Below are 16,958 nucleotides of genomic sequence, written 5' to 3'. Positions count from 1 at the left end.
GTCGAGGCGGGATGTTTTACTCCGGACCGGGTGGGTCGGGTCGCTCGCTCGCTCGGTTGGTTGGTTGGTCGGTTGGTTGGTTATGCTAATGACCGAGTCACCGACACACAGAAAAGAAGGAACAATGCCCGCTCGATTTATTATTGTAACAGTTCGGCGCGTGACGTCACGCTGTATTAAGCTCGCTGATGTCTCAATCAACGTCGGTGACGTGACCGTGGTCTCAATTTCAGTTTGAATTTTGCTCGGTACAGTGGCGGCAGCGGCAGCGGCATTACAACGTTCGCCGGTGAACTTTTCAACCCGGTCGTTGCGGTACTCGCGAGACGGGTGCGCGAAAGAGAGAAAGAGAAAGAAAAAAAAAACAGGAGTAATCAATTGAACCGCTTGATATTTTATCACGGCATACACTATCTCGTTAACGCGTGTAACGCATGTGAATCGAGTCGAAGTTGGCGAAAAGGTCGGTTACGTAGGTGGAGAAAATTTTCCTCACGCAGAACCTCCGCGGGTAAATGCGAATCTAAAAAGTGGGCTTGTTGTACGCGTCGTCGTTAGCGTAGCGTCGATTTGCTCGGCTACCAAAAAGTCGTTAAGAAATACTTAGACGATTGCGGTTAGCTTTGCGATCGGTGTACGGGGTTAATAAGCGCTCCTTGGGGAACACTGAGCGCGAAGCGAAGCGGCAAACAGCTCTCGAGCCGCTAAAGGAGGAAAGCCGCCCTCTCCAATATTTACGAGCCACCGTTGCGCGAACTGCTACGTGAAAACACACGTATGCGTAGATATCTGTACAGACTCTCGTTTCGTGATTTCCGCAAACCGCGAGTTCGCGACTCATCGAGCCACATTATATAAACCGAATTAATTTCTTTAGCATGCAGAGCGGAAACCACCTGCGAACGTTTTTTTTTTTTTCTCTCACTTTTCGTTCGTAGCGTTCATCGTACATCGATATTTTTCTCGTTATTCTTTTTTCGTTTCGCTTTTTTTCACCGACGCTCACGCGGTATCACATCGTATAATTCGCGGACGGATCCGCGCGCGGTGAGGATGAAGGTCAACGTCGAAAGGCGGTTCTTCCAGAGGGGGATTACTTTACGAGTAAGAAAGCGCGGTTGTGTGTAGGTTCCTTTTTTTTTTCATAGGTACGTCCGTGTTCGTCCGTCGAACGGGGTTCGCTCAAAGTATTGGAATCGGTTATTTCCGATGATCGGTTTGATTCGAGGCTCCTCCGTTATACTGCAGGCCATCGGTTCCCAGCGAGCATTTGTTAAGCGAAGTAGTAGGTAGGTAGGTACCTATAGTTGAGCGGTGATTCGGTATTGGATCGGATGTGTGCGCGGCGTGCGTGTAGAGGTGGTGTGGGTTTCTCGGGTTCAAGCTGGCGAGCGGGTGAACCTTTGGGCAGGATATCATCTACCGTTTCTTATACTTCGCTTTTCCTGTATATATATATATATATATATATATATATATGGGTAGGGGGCGTCGATGGGGCAGCATATAATTATCATGGCTGTAATGGCAGCCATAACTCATAGGCGCTTCTCTCCCTTAGCAGTTCGTTTTTTTTTTTTTCTTCCTTTCCTCTTTTCTTATAGCTGCCCTTTTTACCGTCTTTACTTCTTTTCCTACTCTTTCTCGGCTCGGCCCACGAACGAGAATGAATACGGATGAGAAATTGAGCGAGTCGATTGGATAGAGCCATCACTTCAATCTCAAACTGCACATTGGAATGGGCGTTTTAAACGCTCCCGATCTTTTTTCCTCTTTTTTTTTTTTTCTCGTCTTTTTTCGTCTTCGAGTCTAACGTGCGTGTACCTTGTTGAGCGCACGCGTGATTTCGAAGCATCGTCGGTAATCGGGTAATACTCGATTTTACGGATATCGAGAGCGTATCCGAAAGCACGCCATTCTCGCGTATGCATATACGATCGCGTTATCCAGAAGGAAGCGGTGTAGAGGCGAAGTGTACGTAACCGTGAGCGGTTACATCGACATTGAAAAAAACGATAACCCCGGAGTGGTAACCTCTACTCTTCTGGTCCGATTAATCTACCGCGCTGCTTTTTTTTGTCTCGGTCAACTTCAATGAATCGGATTCTTTACACGGCCAGATGAATTTCACGAGCGAGAATCGTGTCGTCGGATATTCGAAATCGAGTTCACCCAGGACTTGGAAGAGCGCTTCGATTACGCGTGTTGTCGAACCGCTTCATTACCTTCCTACATTGATTTGTCTCGTAAATTATCGTCTAATTATACGTTAGTTCAACTCGGTGATACAACGCCTCGCATCTCTTCGTCCGATCTCTCGGTATAATCTATACATATACCTCGTGCGTATTTCCATATATATAGGAAAGAAACGGGTCAGATTATCCAGGACCTGGACGTAGGAGTTTGAAAAGAACTAAAATGACGACTCTATGCGTTGGCTAACTGATATTTTCGCTTCGCCACGGGGGTGGGTCCGGTCGTCCGGCGGGCTGGCAGGGGGTGGCCGGCTAAACCGTAGAATGAAGTAGTGGGAGATGGAAGGGTGGGAAAGAGGAAATGAGCAAAATGGATAGGAGCGACGACGAAGGAGCGGCGTCAAGGGGATGAGGAGTAGAGTGAGGAAGGGAAGGGGGAGGGGGTGGCTGCGGAGCCGTTCGAGGGAGAGAGGAAGAATTATGATCCGAGCGGTGGTGAAAACGCAAAGGGACTCTGACTTCGGGCGGATGGAAAGAGACGGGAACCGGGTATATATATACATACATATAATACGTGTGCGGAGGACGAGAAATGTACGCCGCGGCGCGGTACGAAAGCCATAGAGACGGGTGCGGGTGAGACGGTTAGGTTCGTGTTCGGAACTCTCGCGCTTTGGCCGTTCGCCGGTCGTCGAAGGGGAGGATCGGGGATCGGGGATCGGGAATCGGGGATCCCGAAACGGGGGATGGGAGAAGAGAACGACCGTGCATAGGGGGCGGCGGGGGGAGGAGGGGGGGGGGCGGCGGCAGCGGCGGCTCGGTTTCGGATACAGGGGTTGGGGTGGGGTGCGCTGACAGCTCGACGCGTTCGTTCGCTTCAATGCCGCACGGGAGGATACGCTCTCCTCTCTCTCTCTCTACACATCTCCTCGACGAGCACGTATATATTCACACCGACACGACGAACGACGAATCTCTCTCTCTCTCTCTCTCTCCGAGGCACACATGGAAAATGTTGTGAAGCGCGTTCCGCGCTGCTTTCCTCCGCACTACATAGCACCCGGGACTCGACTCACACAAAACTCACGCAATCGCCGACGTTCGACGTACGTACGTACGTATACGGTGGTGGTAACTAACGAAACGCCGCCGTTTCACGCACATGGGAGCATTCGCGCATCGGCCTCGGAAATCGTTCGCTTTCGAAGTGTGTTTGGGCGACGATTGGTCGTATCGGTGTACGTTATGGTAGGTTCACCAGTCGCACACCGCTGCGAGTTGGTACAGCTTTAACGAATAAGTGTACAGTGGATGTAGTTTAGCGTTGCCAATGGTTGTGTCGGGGTATAGTCAGTGGCAGTGGTAGTAGTAGTGGCGGTCCGTACGCGGCCCGTTGTATACCGTAGTCGTCATATTGCATATAGCCTCGTCTCTGTCTGCACTCGGCGGGTCAGAAGCTCCGACACGGTCGCGGGCTGCTGGATGAAACCGGGGCGTCGGTACGCTGCGTTTGACAGTTTTACTATCGTCCGAATATCCGCGAATCCGTTGAAGTCTCGACGGTACGTGTAAACGCGCGCGAGGTACCGCTGAAGTGTACGAAGTGTTTTATTTCCGTATAATAAGAAATCTAAAATTAAGCCAGTGAAATCATCGGCGATAACGATGATTATCTCTAATTTTATCCTGTGCTTCGATACGTGATGTTATTTCAGTGTGGTGTAACGTGTTGGGTGAACATTGAAAAATATCCATCCAGGATCTACCTGTCGCTTGGCCATCCGTAGCGCCGTTTCATTTAAATAATATCACGTTCCTCGGATAAACGGCGTACACATATTAAGATTATTTACACTCGTTCTCGCCTATCGATCAGGTGTTGTTTGCACTTCGGCGAATATATCACGGGGCAATTTCGACTGTGTTAACGCGCTTACATCTTACGGGTGTCTTGTGGAAATTCGAGTTCGATCGAACCCACGTGCTTCGAACGACGACGGTGCCTCGTGCTACGCAATACAGTCGGCGTGCGGTTATCAAACAACCTACTACTACTCGGCAGTCGGCGGTGTCCACGGTGTCGCGGTTTACCTAGATACCTTCGTTCATTTCTTACGCATATCCCGTAAAATTACACGTCCGGCGATCGGTTTGCTACCGTACGCTAAATTTCATCGCAAAGTTTTTTCCACTCCACATGTCGTTGGAAACCGCTATTCAAAACTGACGCTATCCGACACAGCGTTACTATCGCTATCTAACCACCGCGATGCTTCGCTCCAATCGTGCTTGAGCGGTATATACCCTCGTAACATGTATCGCGTCAAGTGTTTGTTTATTTTTTCTTAAAAAAAAAACAAAAAAAAAAAAACAAAAACAACATTACGGCATATCGCAGTGATATGGACGTGTTTGCGAGTACGTCCACCTCGTTCGGCAGCTCGCATAGCTGTTGCCGCTACTACTCCATGGCGGAACTCGACATCTCTTCACCGCCTACTACGGATCAGGGTATGTCCACTAATGTAACCGATCGATCGACGATTTATGCGACCGCTGAGTTCCGGTCGACTATTTCAAAACATCGACAACAGAAAAATGAATAATTATGAAGCAAACGGAGTCCGTTCGTCGATCGACTACTCCTTGCACGGATCGCGAAAGTTTTCCGATCGTGAAAAAAAATATGTAACAACAACGATCTAGACCAAATTTGACATCGTTACTGTTCGCTACTATCCGACTGAGCGAGCGGCCGGGCTGTTACAGCGAGCAGCTAAGTAACTGAAACGATTACGATGTGGAGGTGCAGTTGTATCTACGTACGTAAGCCTGGTTAACCCAAATAACCAGCCACGTGGTGCTCCCGTGAATAATACGGATGGCGGATGCGATTAGAATGTATAAAAGCATGTAGAGCGGTGGGCCTGGCTGTCTAACTCCGACTGCCATTGGTTCTCGAAACTGGTTTCCGAACACGGCTACCACCGCTGTAGTTATGATATCTGTTCGGATCGCGGCTAGACCACGACGACGACTACGACGACAATGATGATGATGATGATAATGATGATGATGATGACGACGATCGTGTGTTTGGAGAATAAATTAAACGGGCAAGGCAGATAATGATATTACCTATCCATTAATAACTGTCAATTTAATTGAATCAATTTACCGAAATAACAGTTTCCGGTGATATATGCTAATATCGAATTCCCGGGTTCCCGTCATCGTGCGATCATCGCGTAAGAACGAAAATCGGCGATCGTTACCCGATCGCTATGCATGTGGGTCGATCTTGGGCGCGTTGAAAAAATCTTTACGAATAACGGATATCCTCAGATTTTTTTTTTTTCTTTTTCTCGGACGTGTGAAACCGCCGACCCCGATTTTATTAACTCTATACCGCTTTCGTGATCGATTCATCTTTCGGTATAATTATTTATATGTGTTACCGGTTATGTACCTCCTACTTCGACGCGACTTCGTTTACGAGAAAAAATAACAAATAACGAAAAACAACGACAACAACAACGAAAAAAAAAAAAAATAAAAGAAATATCATTCTATTTCCGTATAATTTAAACATCCGTGGCCCGCGCAACGCGACTACTTATATATATATATATGTATATATATATCGGAACGTTTTCACCGAACAGCTGTTCCTTCGATAACGGATTCGATAGAGAGGGCGAGGAACGTGCCGAACGCGGAGTATCGCGTCGTCACCGTCCTTCGCTATCTCGAACCGAAGATCTCACCCGGAGAAATACGTGTATATATATGTATATATGTAGGGAGGACGAAGTCGTCGTCTCGCCCCAACTTTTTAAAACCGACCTCACTCCTCCGAGTCATATAATGCCGTGTCCTCACGAAATTTTGAAACAGCAGCTTTGTACCTGACAAAAAAAAAAAATAGAGAGAACAAAATAAAACAAAACAAAGAGGCACGACGACGGGTCACTTCACTTAATTACCTACACAGGAGATAACAGAGTTGTCCGGCATACTAATATTACAAAAGCGACCGGTCCGCCGCTGTCTTTCCAGACGAGATCCCTGTTAGTCGTCCCCCTCCCCCCCTCCCCCCCCCCCCCCCGGTACAGTTTTCGTTCTACGCCACCCTCTTCGCAGCCCTTAGTCTTCCAGGGGTAGTGGAGTGGCGGTTGTAGTAGAGAAAGCCTTGTAACGTAGCCGAAACCTCCGGAGAACCCCCGGCAACCCCGGGGGTGGTGTGGTCGGGCGACGTTGGAAGTAGCGAGGAGTTGCGATGCTCCCGGCCGAAGCGCGGACGCTCCGTTGCGTTTCTGATTTATACGGACGGTACGCGGGACCGGAGTACGGAGGACGGAGTACGGAGGACGGAGGACGAAGGTTGAGAGGTAGCGGTGAGGACGGGAACGGCACGGAAGCGTATCGGAATAGGCTCGGGAGCGAGGTGCGGGAGGTACAGGGCGAATATTACGAGAGCGAATATACGGCGGAGGGTGTGTGTAAAACGGTGTAGCGGTGAGCTGCGCGCGGTATCTACAACAGAACATATCGCTAAAAGAGACAATGAAGTTCCGTTCGAGCGCTTGCGCGTCCAATTTCAAATGTCGGATATGGTTACACACGCGTATAGATTATAGAAATATATAACTGTAACACCGTCGTGACATTCCGTATCGACGGAATGGAATTTTTCGGGGCCACGTAGAGTTTTTTTGGAGGGGAGGGTGCGGTGAGGGAAATTCGCTGAGGAATTAGCGAGAAGAATGTCGAAAGAAGAGCAAAGACGACAGTTTCCTGATAAATATCGATCACCGGAAGAACCGAGTACAACGCATAGGATACTGCGGGGGTGTAGAAAATTGTTTGTACGAAGTGGAGAAAGTTTACGGGAATTTAGTTGCGAGTTGAGAATTGAAATTTATCGCTACGTAGCGATATACTGAAGATAGCCGCGCCGCGACATCCCGGTACTCTTAATTACTTAACTAGTCCGGAGAATGATCGATGATTTCTCATGCTCTCGACCATTTCCTGCTTCGCACAGAGTCTTCCAGCGTTCTCTTTTTAGTTTTCGCCTTTTTCGTGCTATTTTTTTGCTATTTTTTTTATTTTTTTTTTCTTCATCTTTCCTTCCTTCTCAAATTGGCGACAAGAGCTCTCGGGTCATCCCCGCCGCCTCCCGTTCTCAGCGCTGGCCATTCTTCAAGTGAGGATCTTTCGCCACCCCTTGTTTTGATCGGGGATTCTTCTCACCCTCACACATACCTATACCGGCAGCACCGACTCTTCGCCGCGAAGGAACAGCTACGAACAGCTACTACCCACCTACGATGGGATAGGGATTAGAGATAGGGCTTCTAACCGTAAACACATAAATTTTCCCCCCAAAGCTATATACACACACACACACACACATAAAATACTCAACGCGGTATACACCCCACATACTTAGATCCCGTAGTGGTATAATTCAGTTTGGTGTGTCACGTGAAAATTGGCGTAGGCTTTTAACGAGACAATAAACCCACAACTTTCCACGACTCGCGGTTTCCCATAAACGTTCCTCCGCCTTTTATATTTTTAATTCCTCGCTTTTCTCTTCGGGAATCGTCTCTTTCGTTTGGATGAAAATAAAGAAAAAAAAAAAAAAAATCAAAAATCCATCGCTGCAAACAGAAAAATAAAATCAAGTTGGAGTGACTGCGGAAACCCGTAGTAATTTATATCGTACAATTTGGTCACCCCTCGTTACGGTGGATCATTTACTCCGGCTATTACATACCTACTTTGGGATCCATCACGTTGTTAATATATCGGTGTGTATAGGGGGGATATCGCTAAAGCGTAAAGGTTGCCTTCCAACAATGTTTTTAATGATTGGAAAGGTATTTTCAATTCCGATATATCATGTTTAAAGCCTACGATCTATAGACGGCGAATAAAATGAAAAAAAAGAAAAAGAAAAAAATCCGGGGGTATAGCCGGGGAGAATCCCGGCGTATCTATGCCGCGTTCGGGTATATAATGTAACGCCAACTCTGAATGGAACGCTTTTGTGGTGGGTTAACCTATACGGTTAACAGTAATATTTATTGCCAATCCGATAGTTATATACGCGCGCGTGGCATTGTGCGAACTTTCCGTGCGATGCTTCGCCACTTTTCTTTACACCGCATCTTCTTCCCTCTTCTACCCCTGCGCCTCTCCCTCGTTCCCTCAAAGATACGCGCGCGCACACATGTGCGGCGCGCTATGTACATCCGCAGCCCTGCATTCGTACGGACGAAAAAAAATAAAAAATGCGTTCGCTCGAAATCATAGATAAGTTTCATAATTTTCAATCACCGAAAGTTTAATTGAGTGGGGTAACTTGGTAATTGTTTCTTTTTTTGTTCAATGGTCCCTTTTTAATCTGGAACATCTTCGGCACCCCCCGCAGCTTCCGTCGACGACGTTTCCCACATCCCACAGACCGGCTAGCGTAGCGGAGCAACGATTTAATTAAGTAGGCATTTTCTTTGGAGATGCACCCTTAATGAAAGTTTCGGTATTAGCTCTCACGGTGGGTAGCAATCTAGGTATATAGGTAATCTCGCTCGAAACTCCGCAACCAAAGCGTGGAGAGTCGGTGCCGCTGGGGTGGTTTCCCTCCTTTTGTTCGCGGCGTTGCTTCCCTACGACGCTATCCTTGCTTCTCATCCTCCCGACTCCCTCGCCCTCTCTCCCTCTCTCGATCCCTCGTCCTTCGCTTTCGCTTCTGCTCCCGCTTCCATGCCGCTGCTGCCTGCAGTCTCGCTACTTCCCCCCCCCCCCCCTCCCCGTATATACCTACGTCCGTTCGTCGAGCGTCGCGACGCCCCCTCCCCGTCCTCCTCCTCCCTTCGCTCTTCTCGGCTTCTCTTACCGCGTATACCCTCGGCTTTTGTGCTCTTGTCAACTTGTCAAACTACCCCTCCTGCCGACCAACCCGGGGATCCAATACCCGGGGCCAAACCCTCCCTGCCACCCCTACGTTCGCTTACCTCCCTTCTTCCCGCCTCCCTCTCCCTCCCTCCCTCCCTTCCTCCCTCCCTCCTACGTCCCGTCATCCCGGTGCCGTCCCATCGTGCACCCGGACTTAGCGCGTACATCGCCTGGGAGCGAGCGCGGTGAGCATTCGCCGAAGCCTACAGAACCAGCTGCCACGAGGGATCAAATTTTTTTTCATCAACGGTAAACGCCGCAGCGCGCCCGGAAGACCGAGCGCACCGAAGAATCACGAGCGCAACGCAATGTAACGATATGCAACGAGACGACGAAGCGAGACGCGACTCTCTGAAACGAATCTATACGTTTATCTTAAGACTCCGGAATAGAACTGAACTCGCATTTCTAGATCTCGTCTACTCGAATACCATCGGGGGCTTGCAGCCGTACGGTGATTTTAATTAATTTTCTCTGCTATTCTCTAGCAGATTTTGCAACGTAGCTAAATATATATCAGATCCGGCATTCCTTATCTGTCGTCCGGAGCGAAGCCATGCGCGAAAAGAAATATGTAGGGGTGAAAAAAAAAAAATTTGAAAGATATAAATGAAAATAGGCGAAGAACCGTCATAAGAATTTTACTCTTTTTTTCAAACTACCTGTTAAATAAACATTAGCTCAACACCGAGAAAAAACTTTACCTCCAACCATCGGATCGACCTTTTACATATATCCCGTAATTACTTCCAATCTTAACTGTGTCGTAAAAATCGGCCATGGCATATCCGACGAAGTGACGAAAAAAATAAATTTATCCAAAAATATCATCACCATTACGTCTCAGATCTGAAAAAAAAAAAAACGGAAGCGCAATTTATAGCATTTATATCGGAAGGCGAGCGTTAAAGTTTTCGGAAATTTCGGCGTTTCCGTCGCCCTGCAGGCTGCCGAGGTAAAAACCGTCACCTATATATATATATATATATATATAAGTAACTTGATGAAAAGTTATTCTCTCAGGATAAGAATCTTCTCCCTCCTGCGCGATGGCTGCTCGTAATTACGCAGAGAGTTTAGGTAACTCGAACTGCTATATGCCACCTGAGCCAGGTGTTGACAGACGCCGGCTTTTTACTAATTGCGTGACATAACTCAGGATAATATCGACTACAGCTACGTATACATATACCCTATAAGGATATAATAGCAGCCCTCCTAATTGCCTCAGTTCTCGACTATATACACACCAAGGTTTCCTACGTTTTCGGTGGTCCTTATTTATCACCAGCTCACTCACATATTGTATAACCGTGTTACTCACCAATGCGGAGATACCGTCCACCTTATGTATATCCCCGCTCACCCCTCAGCCGCATAAAATACGTTTAATAGGTACGAGTATAATATTTAAAGTCAGTTTCTTGAGTATATTTTCCCTATCTGATGAATGTCACCGAAATATCTTACGGGGGGCTCTACACCCACCTTTGGAGTTCCGCGGTGAGCGATTCGTACCGCGTAGCCGCGTTACCGCAGGTTGAATTTTATACATTGCGTGCGATGATGAATTAATTTCCGAATAGTTTTTCCGTGAGTCGGATACCTTGTTGAAAAAAATTCCAATGGGACAAACGGATTGCTGGGTACATCTTTAACGAAATAACTACATTTTTTTTAGTCTCGAGTATATATATAAAGGTTTTCACATTTTTTCTTCCGACGTCAGAAATCAACCGGATGCGATATCACAAGGTTACGGAGCTTGGTCGAAGGGGAAACTGGAAGAATATTTCAAAGTTGAGCTTTTTTTTTTTCTTTCGCTTTTTCATCCGTGTAAAAATTGTCGTCATTCGGAGCGTTCCTCGCGTGTACCGCGCGATGAGGTGATTTACGGGCTTGTAAGAAAAAATAATAATTTAATCACATTATCGGGCATCAAGGTTTCGCACGAGGTTTTTTTTTTTCGGGGGTGGGTCGTGGAGGGTGTTGAAGTTCGCGGACGACCCCGTTAACGTTTTGGAAATTTTTAATTTAAGTTGACGCGCGCCGACCGTAGCTCAGAATAAATCCGTTGGGTAATTATTTAAAAGTTATAGCGTTCCGGGATCACCGTGGAATTTCCTACCCCGCCGTATATACATATACGTGTACACGTATACGTGGTACACACGTTACACGTACGCGTTCTCGCGTTGGTCGGTCTCTGTTCTGCGGGCGAGTGGCGGGCAACAGCGTGCAGACGTACGTACACGTTCGAGTTTCGCAGCGACGTTTCGAACGAGTAGCGGCGGCGCGAGTGGTGGCTCTTCCACCCCGCGGTTGATTTACGCGTCGACGTCAAAACTTTGCACTCTGGTGTCGCCCGGTCGAGCCCGCCGCGGTATAGCGAACCGGCCCCCACAACGCCGTCGGGATGCTATCCTATACCGCTACGGGGTTGTTTGCGAATTCTCTTTTCCGCATCCCCGTCTTCTCGCTTTCTACCTAGCGGGAGTGTATGAAAATATTATGAGGATCGCTCTAATTTTCAAAAAAAAACACGTCGGGGGTGCGGGGGATGCGATGCGTTTGGAATCTTCGTTACACGGAAGAACGATAATTGATTCGGGGGAAATTTTTTTAGTTTTTTCGCTTTAGTATCCACGTTGGTTTTGGGAGCCGGACGTATCGCACCGCGTGATCTTGAGAAGGCGATTGCGCAGCGGGGCGCTCCAAAAGTGGTAAGAATTTTTTTTGGACGGAGGAGAACATTACGCTTGATATAATAGAATCGTTTTGACTCGGCTCTGACATCACGTGCGGTAAAAGGGAAAAAAGAAAAAACTAAAATTATATCATACGTTCGTCGGTTCGTTAACGGGGCTAGCGTACCTATGTACGCAAAGCGCGGAATGTCGGTTTTCGGTCTCAGGGGTCGGTCACGATTGAAGCTTGAACTTTGTTACGAGTCCGTAAGAGTTGCGGAGTTGCGCTGGGAAACTGAGACTCTGGCAAAGGTGGGGGTAATGGTGAAGAGAAAGAGTATATAAAAAAAAAAACATAAAAAAACATAGAGAAAAAGAAACCACTGGGACTTTTACGAGCCATTCCGGTAAAACCTGACGAGATTAAAGTAGGTATCTAGTAACAATTCGTTGCATTTTATGTTAGTTTTACTGCCACTGACCTTACCGCCGTCACGAACGCGTTGTATATTACATGGGTATGTACGTGAATATATAGGTATATACATGTATGATCAGCTAAACCCAAAGTGAAAGCGTCGTCCTTTGCCAGCGGCTTTTTCGACCGGGTCGAAATAAGAACCGAGAGAAAAAAAAAAAGAAGAAGAAGAAAATAAAGGCAACAGTTTTTCACAAAAAATGTGAAAGTTAGGGACTTAGTCGAACGTTTTACAAGGGTCTGAAATCACGAGGTGTTGTCAAAGCTCCTAGAAAACTGCTCCCGCTGTTGGAAGGTGTTGGATCGGCACCCCATCGTGCCCGTGACGCAAACGTTTTTCGCTTCCTTTTCTCTTTTCTCATCCGCTTCCTTTTCTCTTTTCCTTTATTCAGCTTTCGTCTTACTCTCCTTTTTTTTTCTTTTTTTTTCAAATCGCGCAAAAAAATGCACCGCGCGGCAGTATCGGTGTCTTTTTTTTTTTCTTTATCTCGCAATCGCACGATCCATACGTAATCACGCGATGCAGGACGGATTCATAGAACAACTGACTCGCTCTTCTACATCCGTCGCGAATACCAAGTAGCTTGGCGTGCGTCGCCAGAAATCTTCGAGGCGTTCCCATAGGTTGAGGCAAAAATTGATCACTTTTTTCATTTTCTTTTCGACGTTTCGGTTCAAGATTCGATTCAATTTCTTTGGACGTCACGGAAAAGGAGTCGACGTAATGAAATCGACTAGATTTTCTTGTAAAAACTGAAGGGCTCACTTCGCTCGCATAAATATGACGGTGATACTGCGCGATCCGATGTTTAACGTGTACGTCGGACGTGTCGTATTATTCATACCTGTTCTCCGTTTATCCGAGTTCCGGTTGTTCTTATCGCACGCGGACGAAGTGGACGGCACACCGCACCGTACCTTGTTTCCTTCCTTTTCGAACACCGCGCGTTCCCCTTTTCGGCATCATTTAGATAAATACGGGCGGAGATTCGAGGTGATTTCGTTCCTGCAGTTTCAGGAGTGTGCACGACCAGTTTGGAAGTATAGCGTATTTTCCATTCGCTCTACAGTTTATTGAATACAAACTCCGCGGATCCACCGTATTCCAGATAGCCGAAGCCGTACGAACAACCCTTGTCCGCAGCCGAAACAATCAACGCGGTCATAATTCTCGTGCGCTTTATAACCGCGCCATCGTATACTATATGTGAGCGCTGTTTTGGTATATAAATATATAATATGGGTATATGTGTACGCGTTATACGCACACCGGTATCCTCGTCGGTATCTATAGAGAAACGATCTAGCTTGCCAAGAGCAATTTTACAGATTTTCCTTTCGCGTTAGCGCTGAGTCGCTCGACGTAGTACGCCCCATGGTCTTCGCGCGCGATGGGCATACAGTTTTACATATCATGAGAGCTTATTTTATCCGTGGGCATCGCATCTAGACGAACGCGTTACGTAGGTGTGTTCGGTTTATATTTCTTTTTCTCATAATCTCGTTCCTTTCTCCGAATTAATATATGTACGTGCGTCTTCTTCTTCTTATCCTTCTTTTATATATACCTACTCGTAATATGTTTTCGGAGCAGAAATCATGACCCTGAAATCCGCCTCTTCATAGTACATTTCACTGCCTGCAGCAGCAGCAGCAGCAGCAACAGCGGTTTCATCCAGCTTACGGGAATGTACGGTAAAAAATATACATAAAAATTCGGCTATTTCGATGATAATGAACCGCCAGGCTACGCTTCGTGATCTCGCTTATTGCCGCATACTCGAACCGGTTATCTTCCAAAACTTTCTTGGCGATAAACTGATCTTGGGATTTTTCGTATACTACCTACGTAAGCTACACATGCGTATGTCTATCGGACAAATTTCTCTAGAATTTTCTACGATCAAATTTCGCTTCAATTTGCCAAGTCGATCGCTGCATTCGGATGACGTCTTCTGCACGTTAGTTTATTGCGTTCGTTCGTTCGTTCGTTTCGGATACCGTCGAAGCTACCGTGTAGCGCGGGCATCAGAAGCTATCAGTTGCCTCAGCTTCGTAGCCAGCTGCGCAGTTTATCTGCGGGTCAGCTGACGGCGTTGCTTTGGCTCGATGATCGGCGCCTGAATAAAAAAATCACGAATGCGTTTGCCACGTACGTACGTACGTACGTATGAATACGTGTGTACTATACGAAGGCTGTATTACTCTTCCATAAGGCTGTTGCTGCCAGCTTTGGCTGTTTTGCCGTTGGTTTTCAGCGTCCTTGCAAACTGGTTTCCTGGACTTGATTATGGTGATCGAAGTCGGTTGCGCGCGTGTGCATTATACGGGTCTACCGTCGTATCGGGGGTATACGTGATTCGCGTTTCGTACCTACTCCTATACATATAATATGATCCCTCTCACTTGCCCTCAAAACTTAAATATAGGGTACGGTGGTAACTGAGACCGTACATATAGCAGCTATGTATCAAACCTCCGCTTGGTGCCAGCTGAATAGTTCCAAGTTTTACTGCCAAAATATCGCGAATGTACGCAAGCGCGCGGCAAGCGTGGGAAAAGGTTCTTTGGGAATCGAGAACGTTGATTAAAGAAAGATACGAAGAAAAAGAAAAAAAAAAAAATAGAAATTGTATCGGCATTCTTAGAAAGTCTGGAAAATTCTCTAAAGATTGCACGCGCGCATCTTTGGAATCCGTCGATTCCGATTCCGCGTTCGATTTTTTTTTTTTTCTTCAATTAACGATCGTTTATGGCTTTTATACGCATGTATGTATCTCGAATCTCATTACGTGATGTAACCAACCGTCGCATCCTTAGCGTCGTCGATGACGCAGGTATACAGAAATATTTCCTTCCACGGACGTCGAGTCCTTATTTATGTACCCCGCGTACGAGGTCCAACACTCAACAACGTACGAATACCACGTTGATACGACGCGCGATCGTAATATCTTCTACCCGCGATCAAACGAAAGCGGAGCGGTGCGCCGATTCTATACCTACCAACCACTCGTATAACGTAATCCTCTCGTCATTCCTTTTCGACGAGGACTATTTTGCTTAACGTTTTTACGGCCCCCTTAGCCCCGTGGTGGTTCCTCTTATACGTGTATACAGTGCACGGACGTGGGACCTCTTCGGGAGTTAGTTTATGACTGTTTTACGGCTGGCACGGGTCCCTCTCGGTCCGCCCCGGTCCACCGCGGCCCATTACGAGTGCCATTTACGGCCCAATAGTCATCGGTTGGCCCATCTGGTCGTTTATCTTTTCGAGTCAACACGTCTTAAATCAATTCAATCGCGATTTATCTCCACCGGTCGGACCACCTCGCGGCTTCCGTTCGACTCGCGCTTACCCGCCGCACGTCGTCGCGCGAGCGAACAAGGGCTCGTTTCGCGTTTATGACGAAATCGTTCGTCGATTTGTCGTGTTTTTTTTTTTTTCTTCTCTTTTTTTTTTCTCATCATCGACGATCGATCGCCCTTATCGCTACAGACTTCCGCCGATGGGAACATAGACTCGGAATAGGTTCGTCGTAGCCTCGGGTCGTACGACTATACATATCTCTCGCGCGGGAGTCTGCACGGAACGGCGCGTCGGTTAGATAAGACGTCTGAACTCGGCGAGCGGAGCAGAGGGAAGATCGAGGGGGGGAGGGGGAAGAAAGTAGTAGATGCAGCAGCGTCTAGCCGGAGAACAAAGGGACCGCCGGCGAGGCCATTTTGATAAATAGAAGCCATCATAGCCGTACGACGTCATCTTCTATATCCAGCGATGGCGTCACGTGGCGCTCCATGGCGCTCCACCCTGCTTTCAATCACCTTGGCCCCGAACCCACCCAGCTGTCAAGCTCGCTCCACCCCGTTTTTTTCTCCACTTTGAAACGGATATCGCTATCGCCATCTAACGGTGAGCTACGGAACGTCTTAATCCTTGGAACGAACAGTTTATCACATTTCCAGGCGATGCCGCCACGCTTCAAAATCCCTCTCGCCGCGGATAGACGAGAGAGAGAGAGAAAACGAAAAACTAGAAAAAAAAAAATAAAAAAACTAGAAAAGACTCTCCGAGACGAAGATTTCAGCGTGGGAAGTCGGCCGATCGGAGATTTGAAAGTGGCGAATCGAAAGATCAAATCGACGCGTGGACTCGAAGCGAACGAATATTATATGTATATATTCGCGAATTACCGTATATATTTGAATCACGTTTCCCTCGATTGTCTGCAGATGTGCTAGCTTAAAGAATTGATCAAACGTACGCTATAGGTATACTACTACAGGGGGTCGTCTGCAGGGGTATTCGAGATAAGACGAACTTCCGGTACAGCAGCGAAGGGCACCAGCTAATACAAAGACAATCTCTCGGTGCAGAATTGAGTTCGAATCCAGGGTGGAAGGATTTATACGGGCGGGCGGGCGGACGGGGGATGGACAGACGGACGAACGAACGAACGAACGAACCAAGGAACGTTTCCCTGTATATATATATATACCTATGTATATACAGCGCGACCGGCGCTCTACGTACGGACGAGTAATATCGGTGTGCACGTTGGACCGGGTACATCGTCGAGGGTTGAAGTAGAAATGGGAACGTGGGGGCGGCGGGAGGGAGTGGGGGTG

General features: G+C 47.4%; 1 protein-coding gene across 9 annotated transcripts in view; it reads left to right on the top strand.

Annotated features, from left to right (window-relative positions):
* LOC105687861 (homeotic protein antennapedia-like) overlaps positions 1 to 16,958 on the top strand; it is a 111,438-nt gene that overhangs the window by 84,406 nt on the left and 10,074 nt on the right. The window contains exon 1 of one of the 9 annotated variants that reach the window (XM_048657316.1): positions 3,117 to 4,709. The exons of the other annotated variants lie outside the window; for them this stretch is intronic. The gene's annotated coding sequence lies outside the window, so the exon portion shown is untranslated. Of the gene's footprint in view, positions 1 to 3,116; positions 4,710 to 16,958 lie in introns of those variants that run through there. 9 annotated transcript variants of the gene reach the window in all.

The sequence above is a fragment of the Athalia rosae genome, chromosome 6 (assembly GCF_917208135.1).
Source record: "Athalia rosae chromosome 6, iyAthRosa1.1, whole genome shotgun sequence".
NCBI lineage: Eukaryota > Metazoa > Arthropoda > Insecta > Hymenoptera > Athaliidae > Athalia > Athalia rosae.
The sequence above is the reverse complement of the archived record's forward strand: the minus strand, read 5'-3'. Positions and strand labels throughout refer to the sequence as shown.